The 14,580-nt window shown below is 41.9% G+C and overlaps 1 protein-coding gene and 1 long non-coding RNA gene across 7 annotated transcripts in view; both read left to right on the top strand.

Annotated features, from left to right (window-relative positions):
- Positions 1-14,580, top strand: part of RBMS3 (RNA binding motif single stranded interacting protein 3) — a 1,259,852-nt gene that overhangs the window by 176,082 nt on the left and 1,069,190 nt on the right. The gene's annotated exons all lie outside the window — the stretch shown is intronic.
- Positions 1-14,580, top strand: part of LOC141567193 (uncharacterized) — a 157,763-nt gene that overhangs the window by 141,479 nt on the left and 1,704 nt on the right. The window contains exon 1 of one of the 2 annotated variants that reach the window (XR_012489631.1): positions 10,376-11,750. The exons of the other annotated variant lie outside the window; for it this stretch is intronic. This is a non-coding gene — a long non-coding RNA (uncharacterized LOC141567193). Of the gene's footprint in view, positions 1-10,375; positions 11,751-14,580 lie in introns of those variants that run through there. 2 annotated transcript variants of the gene reach the window in all.

Below are 14,580 nucleotides of genomic sequence, written 5' to 3'. Positions count from 1 at the left end.
ACTTGTTTTTTTGAAAAAAACGTTTAATACTTTTGTAGTTTTTGACATTCTTATAAATATTTTTAAAGAATGAGATTCACTAAGTGTTCTACAGTTACCACCTAAAGTCTTTCAGTATTTTAGGATCTGATTTGTTGGGTTCTGGAGTCTCAAATTCAGTCAAATCCTCCATTACTATTTCCTCATCGTCTCTTAGACATTGTAAAAGAAATCTAAGAGCTCCATAAATAAAATGAATCTTCAATACTGCAACATTGGCGAAGGAGTGATAGATACCTTCACTGGACAATCTGTGTGTGGCTCTACTACCGGAACTGTAAGCTTCCTTTCATTTTCAATTTCACTAGAATGCAAGTTCCATGAAGGCAGAGACCACAGTTGTCATATTCTCCCAAGTTTCCAGAGGCTAGGACAATTCCTGGCACTTGGGAGTTACTTAATAAATAATTAATCAGCTAGTAAATCAAATAAAGTAAATTTTCTTTTTTCCATACTTGACCCATTTTTGTCTGAAAACATCTTGAAAAATAATGACAGCAAGAGAGTTGTTCTCCTTTTCTGCTTTGAACAGTAGCTGACTCTGTCTAACTTTGTTTTGCTTTTTCCTTGAGCTTAAAAGGACTCAGAAGAAAACCTATGTTTCTTTATATGTTGAAAAAAATCTGTGGTTCTTTCTTTGCGTCAGCCTTTTGGACACTTTGTGTGAATCCTTCACACTGCACCTTTTTTCTGGCTTTTGTACTTACCCTTTAAAAATATAAGCTCATCAGAGAGCTTTCTGTGCAGCCACTTTGTAAGTATTATCATTTAAAAATCTATTCCTGTTACGTTCATTTGTATCTGTATCATAGTATTATCAGCATTTCCCTTTTTAATAATCTCTTGTTTCAGCTATTTTACTTTTTAATTTCTCAAGGCTTGTTGTCATGGTTCTCTTCGTTTTGGTCTGATCAGCAAAGAACTTATGGTTTCCCAGCATCCTTAGCCCACTGGACATGGGTGTCACTAGGTATTGGACTGCTTCCCTCAGTTTTATACCTGCCTTTGTTCCTCGCCTCAAAAGCCCTTGGGCTGTAGTATATGGGAGAGACATTTCACTGTCTCTTCACGGGTTAATGATGTAGGTAGTGTTTGCTGAATGCCCACTTCATGTCTGTCTGAGTCTGTATTGCCCATTTTATTATAAGCTCTTAGGGAAAAAACAAATGTCAAAGTACCTAATATAGTGCAGTTCCTTTGGCCACTTAAATTGTGTGAGGGTGTGTGTGTGTGTGTGTGTGTGTGTGTGTATAAAGAAAATATTTATATGTTTCTAAAGGAAAAGGTCTGAAATAGGTTGGTATTTAAGCAATCCCAAGTTCTTTTAAAATAGTGTAGAGTCTATGAGCTGTGGGTGAGTGGGCAGCAACTATGGAGGGTTGGGGGATAAACCTTAGACCAGGGGTGTCAAAACTGCGGCCCGCGGGCCAACTGCGATCCACAATCCATTGTTAATTGGCCCGCAGCAAATTCCAAAAATATATTTAATTTACTTAAATAAACCAGGTGAGGCAATACGTACTTCACCTCGAGTGAGTGGCCCGGCTGTTTGTGTATTTTACCGCATATGGCCCTTGGTAAAAAACGTTGAAAAAAGTTTGGACGCTGCTGCCTTAGAGTGTGCACCGAGTGGCTCCTCTTCCAACTTAGAAATTCGCTATAAAAGGGTTCATCACCCAATTGGTCATATTTGTACGCTGGCTGTTTTATCCTTTTTGCATGAAAAGAAGAGGAAGCAGGAAACTGGGAAAGGGAGAGGAAATATTCTGTGCTAAGTGGTCTGGCAGACAGGAGAGATGCGGTTTGTTAGTTTCAGTGTTAGAGAAAGTGAAAAGTTACATATGAATAAAGGGCACATGAAGTTTAGGTATTCATAATGCTAGATAGATGATTTTGATCAAAGAACCCCACCTAGACCATGCACGCATGTACACACACACACACACACACACACACACACACACACACATCCAAGAAACTAAGGATAGCATGAGGCCTAATTAAATAAAATCATGCTTGGTTTGAGTAGTAATTGATAACAGTATAAGGTTTGTAAGCTTGGCACCTAATTGTACCTGGGTGATTGAATTTCTTTTGCTATTGTTCTGTGTATTGTTTGACTAAATATAAAGAAAGGTGATTGTTTTAATAAACAGGTATATTTTATTTTAAAAAAAACGTACTGAAGTGAAATGATTGAGCTATTTATAATCTGTTTTAGCCCATGAAATCATTGGTAAGCCACTACTGCTCAACTTGCAACTATTTGAATTGTACACAGTATTTAGGAAGAAATAAATAGCCTCATTCTGTAAAGTCATGCCTATAAAATGACAGTAAACTTCATTGTAATTAGCTGTTACATTCTGATTAGGAACAGATAAACCTGCCAAAGAAGCCGTATCTTGAAATCTGTGGCCTAAACATTCCATTGTCTGAGCTCAGGGGATAGAACTTCAATCTCAGGGAATCTGGGATTCTTCCCTGAGTTACTCTCTGCTTCACCTGCAGAAATGGACATATTCTCTGTCTCTTGCCAGATTCCCAAGGGAGTATGAAGAATGAGATCTTTAAAGCTCTGCAGAACATATATAAGTAATCATTTTAATTGAATGTTCTCCTTGGGCAGACAGAATAGGCCCTATGATTTGGCAGGTTCCTGTTCACCTCCGTTACCTATGATGGAAATGTATAAATCCAACTCTAACCAGTTCACATGCTAGTATCTTCAACAGGATCCTGATAGATCTGCCAACTTAGATGGATGTGACTTCTAACCAGCTTCATATTCCAGTTGTATACCACACTAGAAGGTCAAGGCAGATCCAATTTGGGCTGTTCACTTTGTCATGCATAGTAATGAATTCATCTCCACTTTCTCTGGTGAGAGTACTAAGAAGAATCTTAAGAGATTAAAGTGTTTTAAAATGATGACCAGACATGAATTTGGGTCATAATTCAATTCAACAAGTTATTACGAGGACTCCTACTAGTGCAGGGCATTCTACTAGGTGTTCACTAGGGGAAATGTGTCCAAATGCCAGCAACACTGGGTCCCTTCTCTCAAGGAGCTTAAAAGGTAATCTAGAAGGTAAAGGGATACATATTTAATACCAGTAAAAACAAATTGTGGTGAGGCAGAGCACGTTGCCAAGGAGAGATAAACTCTCTGCTAGAATCAGGGGTAAGTAGATAGAGAAGATGTTTTGAGGCAAGGCTTGAGGACTTTAAAGTTTATTACTATTGTTATGTCTGCAGTTTTAAAGCTAAGCACCTACCTAGCTAGAAATAAAAATGTCCCCCCAAGATTTCCATTATTTTAATGAATGGACCTGAATGGGTCAGGTCAGTGCCTGACCCCTAGCCTAGTATTCATTAAGTCTTTAAACAAATGAGAAACTTGGAAAACATGAGAGAAGAAGCAGAGGGAGGGAACTCTGAGAGAGGGACCAAGACTATCGGTTAAATGGTGACACTGTGTGTGTTTACCATCAACTCTCTAAATAGACTGGTCTCAACATGGTGGTCATCGAGTCTGAGCGTGAACTTGAGAGAGAAGGGGCGATATTAGACCATTAGGTCCTAATGGGAGACAGGATGTGAGGAAATGGAGTGCACATGACTGAGAGAAACCAGGAAATGAACAAATTTTAACAAATTGGGCCCTGTTTTCAGACCTACATTTAAAGTGAAATTCATGTTTTGGGAGCTGCCAGTTTTGTTGATTTTTTACAATATTGTCTCTTGTTTGGATTCCAAACATTTTGTGCATTTTTGCTTTCATGGATGCCTGAGGGTTTTACCTTGACAGTGTTGATATTCATAAGCCTTGTTTACCCAAACAGTGGCTTGGGATAATTTTGTCTGTCTATTAAATAGAATAATATTCTTTTCCTACAGATGTCAAACATTACTGTTTATGATTATGAGGCTGTTTGGATTGTCATAGACAAAGAGAACAAAATTATAATTTTACATAATGAACCAGAAAGCAGGTCAATTTATACAGTAAGTGTTTTTTTTTTCAAGAAAATAAGTTGATCCTTTGGATTTTATTGTGAAGTATAAAATATCCTTTGAATTTTATATAGTAGAGAAAGTCTGTTAGTGTGTTTCCCTTTGCCGCTTCCCCTTTATCAATAAATTAACACTGTCAAAGCAACTACACCAGTCATTAGCAACAACAGCAAACAAACACCAGCCGATTGGTCGGTATTGAATATATTAGTGAAACTAATACAGAGAAAGAGCATGTTGTGAGTCAAGAGTTGAATAGAGACTAGAGCTTTGTGGAAATGTTACTGGTCAGGAACCAGGAAACCTTTTTTCTTGATTTGGACTTTGCTAACACACTAGCAGAGACTTGACTACGTTGTCTTTTTCTCCGGATTTCTGTGTCCGTGTCGGTCAAATTTAGAATTGGAAAACATGTTTCTTGGTTACAGATAATAACCACAACAAACACTTATTGAGCACTTACTCTCTGCAGGCACTGTGCTAAGCCCCTCACTTGTACAATGCCATTTAATTCAAATGACAGTTCCTTTGAGGTAAAATTATTTCAAATTTTTAGTTGAGGGAATACATGCATAAAGTGTATCATGGTGTAATGTATCGGGCATCGCACTGAGTGCTTTTCATATGTTTTCACCTATTTTAATGTAATTCTCAAAACAGCCTTGCAATCTATAATAGCTCCATTTCGGACAGAAGGAAATGGACTCCAGAAAGCAAAGTGACTGCCCATCTTCTCCCTATAAGAGCATGGCAGATCCAGGATAAATATACAGGTTTCCTGACTCCAAGGCTGCTACCCTTCTACTCTACCCTATTTATGCTGAAACCATTGGAATTGGACTCTTTTCATGTCTATAATTTTTATCTATAGAAGAAACCTAGAAATGCAGCAACTTACAGGCCAAATCTGGTCCACGGATATGTCTTGTTTGTGTGTATGGTAATTAAAAAAATGTTGTACTTGCAAGCATTTTAGGAAGCTTTCCACAAATCATTTAGATTTCTGGCTTCTCTTGAAAACTGGGAAGATCTGATATCCCTCAGTCCTACCCCCTACCTGGCAAAAATGACCACTAGGACTGAATCATGTGCTCTCAAGTTTCACACAGTGCCCGCCCAGCCCTCTTCATTTGTCTATGTTACCTTCGGGCCTTTTTGTTCATATGAGTTTGTGACTTCTGGATTAAAATAAAGATTTCTACTTCTCCAAAATCAAGGAAGGTAATGATTTGCTGCGTAGCACAGCAAGTTGGTTATTCTATTTTGCCTCCTCCATGTGAAATCAATGGGAATGAACGTCCTAGTGGTGTGATTTCTTTTTTGCAGGGCTTTTCCAGACAGAGCATTTCTCCAGGGTAAGTGACATTTCAAATTCAGGAAGGCGAGCCGAGTCATAATTGGTCCTGTCACCATTTGGGTTTGATGCTGGCACCTCATGTGTTTGCCCTGGTTGAGTAATCTGTTTGCATCTGGGTAGACCACACACAGGCAAATGTGAACTGTGTTTATATTCATTTCCTGCCTGGGAACTTGGTTTCTTCAGGTCACAGCTTTGGAACGACTGATAGATTGGAAATTTACTGGTGTAGACTTGGATGGGTGCTGTCCTTAGTAACCTTCCTTGGGCTATAGCAAAGGGGACTTTCTCATTGACAGCTCCAGTGGATTAGAGCAATTGCATAAGCTTTATGTCTGAATAGAAAATACTTAATGTAATCAAGACATTTAGTACAGCTGACCCTTGAATAACACAAGGGTTAGGGTTGCCAACCTTCAGCACAATAAAAAAATCTGCGTGTAACTTTTGACTCCCCCAAAACTTAAGTACTAATGGCCTACTGTTGACCTGAAGCCTTACCAATAACAGTCGATTAACACATATTTTGTATGTTATATGTATTATATGCTGTATTCTTACAATTAAGTAAGCTAGAGAAAAGAAAATGTTATTAAGGAAATCATAAGGAAGAGAAAATACATTTACCATACTGTATTTATTGAAAAAATCTGCATATACGTGGACCCATGTAGTTCAAACCTGTGTTGTTGAGAGTCATTAATGTATGTCCACTTTGTAGATGAGACAATCGAAATCCAGAATTGTCTAAAGTTATATTAGCTAGGCAAGTACCCATCATATATCACAATACTGCTCAGTAATGAGCAGGATTCCTTGTTATATCCTGGGTACCTCTCCCAGGCAAGTCAAGGAGCTCTATGCACAGAATTCCTGAGGAAAGACAGATTCACCCCCGCCCCTTCATTTCCTGTGAGCAGCTGGAAGGGCCAAGAAGAAAGGGATCAAGCTTATGAGACTGAAAACTCCTAGGTCTGCTCTGTGCCTTGTCCTGGGACCAACTACAGAGGATTCCTAGGGCCTCTTTCCCCATTGGGAGGATCTGGCAGAATCTTTGCAGGATTGACATCAGCGAGGTGCATGTGTAGCTTTCTGGCATTCAAGATCGTGTTCTTAACCTCTGTCTTCAACAGTGGGTTACAGGTAGATTAGAAAATACTGGAAGCCCTCCAGGAGGAGACTCATTGGCACCATCTTCATTAGGGACTTTCTATGGATCCTGTCCATGGAACCCCGAGGGATGCCTAATCCAATTTTGGCAGCCCTGCAAGAAATATCCTATTGCACTGAGCATCAGAATTTTTTATTAGAAAATGTGGTCACCTTCGCTAAATCTCCAGCACTCTAGTTGGCATGATGAGACTTACAAAAGGAACATGCATAGAAACAGCTTCAGCCTTCATGGAGTTTGTACTCCAGTTACTATGGTCTAGCATGAGTATAAAAACAGTCAAACAGTTTACAGGCTTCTTTGAGACACTAACCATCAGCACTGAGAAAACACTCCACACAATCAATAACCCCGTGTCCATTCCTGATTTGTTACACACACAGACGGTCAAGGACAAGTGCCATTTGGGGATGAAGGAAAATAATTGCTATAAAACTAAGGTGGGGAGATGTTAACCTGCCTTAAGAGCGGAGACTGGGCAGAATTAGAATTGACTTCAAATAAGCCACCTTTTAATATTTAGCTACTTTAGACATTAACAGGAATATCAAGGCACCGTGTTTAATATTATAACTTGCTACGGGTTAAATTACCAATGATAAATTCAATGCAAACTTGAGCACAGTTTGGGATAGTACAGCATATTTTCAACTTGACTCTTAAGAAAGTGCTGAAATCTTCCTTCTGAGTGGGTAAAATCCTTGGTAACCTGTGATGTCGTTTTTATGCCGTAATGACACTCATCGCATGCAAAGAATGGGAGAGTAAACAACCCTAATGGAATGTGTTTCCTTTATCCCTTTTGCCATGGTTCTTTTTCAGTAGGCCTATACCTCTGAGGGTGACTGTTAATTAAGCATTCTATTTGCATTCTATTGTATATCTCACATGTGAGAAATGTAGTATCAAATTTCTCCCATACATAATATGCAGAATACTTTTGAATTGATCAGTCATCTAGAACTTCACTCTGAGACTCAATTGTCTGGCTCTTGTGTCTATTTTCAATGTATTTCATGTAAAAGATTGTTTGTTTATCTGGCTGTCGGATGAAGGATTTGTATGTGAATGGGGGCAGAAGTTAGGGAAGATCGATCGTGAGAATATGTTGTGTGTGGCTTAGAGGTCTCTGGTGCTTCCTTTCCATGCCCTTCTTAAACCTCACTTCTTTCTGGCCATATGACAGCTGTTTACTATTCTGTTTACAACTCATTTCTGGATGAATTACCCATTGCTCCGTCTGCTTGTCATTGTTGTGGCTTCTTCAAGTTCCCATATGATGGGGTTGGGGTGGGGGGAAACCAGTCTGGTCTTTGTAAAGGGCTGGCCTTTCTAGTCAAATTAAAATTATTTTTAGAAAGCTGCTCTAGAATTTAAGTTTCCTTGAGCAGAAGGATTTATGTAAAGCCATATGTTGGTGTGATTTCCTCAGAGAAAGCCTTAGAAATGTTCTTTTAGCATCTCATAACTGGTGGGTGGCTACAGTCTGTGGGTAGGCCTGCCCTGTCCACCTGCAGCTGTGGCAATCTCTGTGGAATGCCGATAACGTGAGCTTATCCAGTAGCTGTTTGCTCTTGAGGTGCTAGAGTCAACCAGGAAGGGCCAAAAGGATATTACAGTGAATTCTGTTAGTAGCCAAGTTGGGATTCATCTGTGTAACGTGGAGTGATCTGTTTAATCAATACCTTATCTGGTTTGTCCGTTGTGAAAGGCTTAGAAAATAATGCAACAAAATACTCAGTTCTGAAATAACACTGTCGTTTCACCTTCCTTTGATTTGGAAGGTCTTTTGGAATCTTTATATCCTGGGGGAGTAGTTAATAAAGACTCCAGGTCTAGAATCTGAAAAGCCAGCCTTTGTGCTACGTAGGAAGGAAAATAAAGTCCCCTGGGCCCAGGAGAGGGATGAGAGCCCGAAACGAAGGTGGGCATGTTTGTAGTTAGAGGTATTAATATTCACCGTTATCTGCCTCTGCTACTAGTCCCCAAAATCTTCACTTCTGGAGTATAAGATGTGTCAAGGTAGGGCCTCCTCTTTACCTGTTTTGGTCCCTCACCTATTAGCACCCAGTTGTTCCGTGATGTACTTTGAGGTGCGTAATAAATCAGATGGCTACTGCTTTTCAGCAAGGCCCGAGATTTTCCAGAAAGATCTCCCAGGAATGGACCTAACATTGACCCACCTAGCTCTTCTAGCTCAGTTTGCCTCCGACTTGACTCTCACTCATAAATAGGCTAAGAGAACACATATAATGATGCAGCATCTCCCGTCCTGTTGGCATGTAGGGCTTAACACATGCCATGTGACTCTGGTGTCCTACCTTGGTGCCCTGTCTCGGTGCCAGCTTCCATTCTGGTCTTCCAGGCTCATCCTTCAGAGGGTTGAAAATAGCATCACAATTTCCTTCTCTTAGGAGCTTTCTCACTCTTGACAAGCCCATGAGACAGATGGACATGACCTCTATGGCCTCTTCTCTGTCAGCTCTGATTGAATATTCACTTTGCAGAGCATCATGCCAGGTATCGTGGAAAATTATAGAAGAAGGAGGCACTGCACTCCTGGCCTTTGTACATCTTATCAGCTTTCAGGATAGACAGAACCAGCACAAAGCAAAATACATGAAAACTCAAATGTTAGCCCGACATACATTGTTTGTTGTTTATAAATCCAATTAACATAGCCTGGGAATACATATTTATGTACACTTATAGCTATATGTACAGAAAACTGAAGCATTTGCTGAAAAGACTGAGGTGACTGGAGCTGGGCAAAGGTAGTTTTCTACTGTGTAAGTTTTAGTTCACCAGGAATGACCCGGAGACAAGGATCTGAGAGCAAGTAGTTTGTTTGGGAGCACCAGTAAAAGGCCAGGGAAAGGAAAATAGGGAAAGGAAAGAAAAGGTGTGTTGCTGAGCCAGTTGTGGATGACTACGAACACTGGAGCTCAAGCCTATGGGGAAATTCTGGGAACAGCCAAGACCATGCCATCAAAATTATCCCTCAGATTCTATCAGCCACTGATTGAGGACTCCTCTCAGGACGAGTCAATACCCAGATGTTCCTGGACTGCAATGCCCAGGCAGTTTTTGGAGAAAATCCTCATGCAAAGAGATGAAGCTAATGGCAGTTGGAGGCTGGCCTTGGAAAAGCTGAGGGACAAGGGCAGAATATGGACAGCTTCAACTATATTTACAGCTGTTAATGAGAGCAATGCTTGGAAAGGAAAGGAGACTGGGCTTTTGAACATGGAGGAAACCACTGTCTATGAAGACCAGAATTAACAGCGGATGAAATTAAAGCCAGAAATCATAGGCTTCATATGCCAGTGACCTGAAGGCGTGTGGCTCACGTGGCATAGGGAAGAAGGTCCAGGCTACCAGCTGAAGATTGCAGGCAATTTGGAGTCTGCAGACCCAGGTTGTGATGGCTGCTCCAAGTCAGGATGCCCACTGAGCCACTAGACATGCCTCGGCTGCCAGTCATGTTGGGGCTGGCAGGTGGGTTAGCCACAACATGGATTGTGGGACAGTCACCTGATCTGTGGCATGAAGTTCTGACTCATCCACAGGAATCATCTCAGAAGAATGAGAGCTTAATGTGATTGGAGATGCTATAGTTTAACGTGTCCTTCCTTCAAGTCACCTAGGTGGAAGAGGTGGGTGGTAACCAATAAGCAGTGGAGACTCCTCCCGGGTCTCCCACTGTATTTACAAAGGATAAGACTGACAGCATTGGGGGTGGGTGGGGGTGGGGATGGTCGAGGGCATTCCCATTGAAGTGGATCTGATATAATGTAGCCTCCTTTGGTATTGCAATATGTTGTATTGTATTGCACCTTCTCTAGAGAGTTGGCAGTAGGGGAAGTTAAGACTGTCAATGGCTACGGCACTGCAAGGACTCCTGTTAACTTGACATAGTTAGTTGTTGCTCTATTGCTACAGAAGACCTGCACCCTAGACTTTTAGCAAATGCCTCCTGCAAGGACTCCCACATGTTGACCTTTGTTAGTGGAAACATCTATATGTTTTACCTTGCTTTTAGCCGCCCTGGCACATGGAATGAGCTCAGGGGTTAATTACCCTCTAACATATCAAATTACATGATTCGATGTGTGCTCTATTTCTTTTTTCTATCCTGTATTTAGATGCTGGGCAGAGAGGATCTATACAAGAAATGTCAGGATATGTTGATAATTTATTGATAGCTTTTATCTGGGAAAAAATGCAGGACATGCTCATACATTCTTATGGACATAGCGACAGAGTTTGTCCATGGTAGAGGAAAAAGAGCATGAAGTCAGGGCCTGTCAAGAGACAGAAGCTACACCAGGTACTTTCACAGAAAGAATTAGTGTGAAGACTTGCATAGGAGAAGAAAAGGTTTTACTCAACCCTCTTAGGGGCCGTGTGGCTGGGCCTGAAAGTGATAAAAACAGATTCACAGGAGAAAAGCATACAGATTTAGTGAATACAAATTTTATATGTCGTGGAGCCTTCCTAAGCAAGTGAAGATCTGAAGAAACAGTTAGACCTGTGTGTTTTTATGTGAGGTGCGATGAAGAGTGGGCTGCCATGAGGAACATGAGAGGTTAAGGAGTCTCAGGTAAGTGTTGTAACCTGGGGGAAACTTAGCAAGGCCTGTTGGGATTCTGCTTCACGTCCCTTTGTGTTTGGAGATAAGGCAGCTCGTTGGTTAACCAGGTATTGGACAATCCAAGAGGTACAAAAGGATACTGCGGGTCACAGTGGGAGTAAGTGGCAGGATGCAGCTATACCTCTAGGGCTGGGGGAACACAGGGAAGAAGAAGTCAGGATAATGAACATGTAAATACCTTGCGAAGGGGATCCCAGGTCCCAGAGGAAGATACACTGGACGGCTGGCTGTGCTGGTGTCTCTGAAGGGAGCACAAAGAAACAGATGCTGGGAATACAGAGAAACTGCAAAGTGGAGTCAGTTGCTCACACCGGAACCAGTTACTGCTCCCAGGGTGAAGACTTATCACTGGGGCCATGCTGACGGAGTAGGAGACAAATAAGGAGTCACCGCCTCTCTTCCTCCTGCCTCCAGTCAGGAGGGGCACCCACTGCGGGCAGATCTAACAGGGAGCCTGCTGGCCCAGAAGAGGGGTGATCTACAGAGTCCCAGCCCCCACACCTGTAAACCAGGTGGGTTTGGAGGCGAGAGACAATTAAGTTAACAACTGACCCAGAAAGTGAGAGCATACCACGTGTGCATACACGCCGGCGAGAAAGAGAGAGAGTGCATGCGCGTCTGAGTGAACTAGCAAGAACAAGCATGTATCCAGCAGCTGGCTGGGGTAAGGAGCATTTTTATTCAGTTATAGACATAATCATAATAACAGCCTATACATAGGAATTTGGTTCGGGGGAAATAACATGAAGGGCCCTTATTTAGCTTGGGGTGGAGTCGTGATTAAGTTCCAAAGTCAGGGCATTAGGGGAAAATCACATATAAACACTAGCTTCACGCATTAAGACTCTGAGAGTCTGTTGAGAAAACAGATGTGTGTCCCTCAGCTCATGCTCATTCCGTGACACACAGGCATGCTAAGTGGGATGCAGGTGGAAAACCTCACAGGGCCCTGCCTCATTTCTATTATGACTTTCTCTCCCTCTCTTCTCCTGCTCTCTAAGCGTGGAGAGAGGACTTGTTATAAGTGACATGTGGGTGCCACAGCTTCACCTTAACTTGTACCAGCTGTGTACTAAGCACTCTCTCATATGCTAGATTACTTGATGGTCACATTGGCCCTAAAAATGGTGTTATGCTTCCTTCTCCGAAAAGCCATCAGATACACAGGCAGGTGAACTAATGTGCTGTGGGCACAACCAGTGAATGATGGAATCTGGGCTTCAAGCTCCAGTGTATCCTCCTCCTCCAAAGCTTACGCTCTATAATTAGCATAGCCCTACTGTCCCCTTTGAAGATTCTGCCCTGACTTCGTGCCTAGGGCGACTCACGTCATCTCCGGCATCAAAACAAGGGGGTACCTTGAAGACATGATAGTCCTGAAGTGTTCAATGTGGCAACCACTGGACATGGGTGGCTATTTAAATTTAATTAAAATTAAGTGAAATGTAAAATCCAGTGCCTCAGTCACACTAGCCTCAAGCTACGTGTGGCTAGTGTTTACTATATGAGACAGCACAGAACATTTCCATTCGCACAGAAAGCTCTGCCGTAGACCCACAGCTAGTGAGAGAGTGGCTGTAAAACTTAACAAACGTAGCTCTGCACCTTATTAGTTGTGCACCCATGGGCAGGTTACTTAGCCTCTCTGTGCCTCAGTTGTTACATCTGTAAAATAGAGATAGTCCAGGCAGCTCCTTATAGGGCTCAGATGAAAGTTAAATAAGACACTATTTGTAATGTTTTTAGTTTGGTACCTGACACATCAAGAATTATCAACACATGATACCTAAGGGGGGAAGGTCTCTTAGCTCTAACCCTATGCAATTTTCTAAACACTCTGAGGTCCCGATTTACCCCCTGGTGTTTTTATTTGGTGACGACAAGGAGGCGTTTGAAGCAGAGTAAACAGCATCTTGATCATCTGTACTTGGAGTGCTTCATAGAGTCAAAAAGTCCTACATTGACTCACAAGATTATTTTACTTCCCATTCCTAGAACTCATACCAGGCACATGGTTCTGATCTAAAAAATGCACACATTTAATCTTCCACACAGGCCTAGGTGGTAGGTATTCTCTACCCTCATTTTTTAATACCCTTGCATTTCTATACCCTCCCCATTTTATGACTTATCTCGGGAAGTCCTGCAGGAGTGGGAGGGGAGGACAACGACGAAAGAATACGATTTTACCCTTGAGATGAGAGTAGAAAAAACAAATAACTATAGGGTGCATATTATTTCAGGCTAGATATTTTATGTACATTATCTAATTTAATGCCACAGCCCTATGAGGTAGGAGATAGTCTCATTGTGTAGATGTGAAAAAAGGGTAAAGAGGTTATTAAAACTAGCCTAACAACACACAGCTAGTTCAGAGTGAGAGCTGGGATTCTAACCCAGGCCCAATTCCAAATCCCATACAATGCATCTTGATGTCTAGCAACAGGGAAGATACCATTTTTGCATGTTGAAATATAATATAAGGTAGGAATAGAAGAATACAGATACATTGCCCTAGGAGTTAAGAGGAAGAAGGGATGACACATGAGAATCTCCTTTGAAGAGGCAGCATTTGACATGGAGCTTGATGGGTAGGATGTGGGCAGATGAGATTGGAGGAGAAATTATTACAGGCAGAGGAGCCCAAGCAAAGACTCTGGCAGGTCTAGGGTGCCATGGGTAGTTTGCCATGATGGGTCTAGGAGGGGATCTTCCTGGGTGGGAAGGAGTGTTTTGTCACCAACACTGCTTAGAAGTGCCAGTGTATGGTGGTGGTAAAAGGCAGACTGATTCTTAGTTTTATTATTGCTTTTTAAATTCTTGACATACAATGTGCCCTCTTTATTATGTGTGCGTAGGACAGACCACTCCCACCAGCCCCTACCCTTGGGTACGCCACTGGGAACTGGCTTTGTTGGGCTAAGTTTCTCTTGAATGCCTTTCTTGCTTTGCCTCTCTTGGCAGCACTGTAAATTCCTCTGATTCTCAGCCTGCATTCTTCACTGGTAGGCTACCAACCCTCTGTTCCGGCGAGACAGGTTCTAGTATATGAAGGACAAATGGGTAGCCCTGGGTTTTCTAGGAATTTTGGGAAAGGAGGGTCATAAGTGGAACCAGTTGTCATGCTCCATTTCTGGAGTTCTTCTGCCCCAGGCAGCCTGACTGGGACAGAAACATTATCCAGGACCCCAATGATGCTTTAGAGTCAATGAGCAATGCTAGATTGACCCAAAGGGCATGTACTGTGGGCCTGGAGACATCTTCTTAGAGACTTTTCACTTGGTGGCACGTTGAGAGTTTGAAGTTGAAGATTGAAGTCACTGAAGAGAAGACCAGGCAGTT

Source organism: Rhinolophus sinicus, linkage group LG10 (genome assembly GCF_036562045.2).
Source record: "Rhinolophus sinicus isolate RSC01 linkage group LG10, ASM3656204v1, whole genome shotgun sequence".
NCBI classification, from domain to species: Eukaryota; Metazoa; Chordata; class Mammalia; order Chiroptera; family Rhinolophidae; genus Rhinolophus; species Rhinolophus sinicus.
Note: the sequence above shows the minus strand (reverse complement) of the source record. Positions and strands in the feature narration are given on the sequence as shown.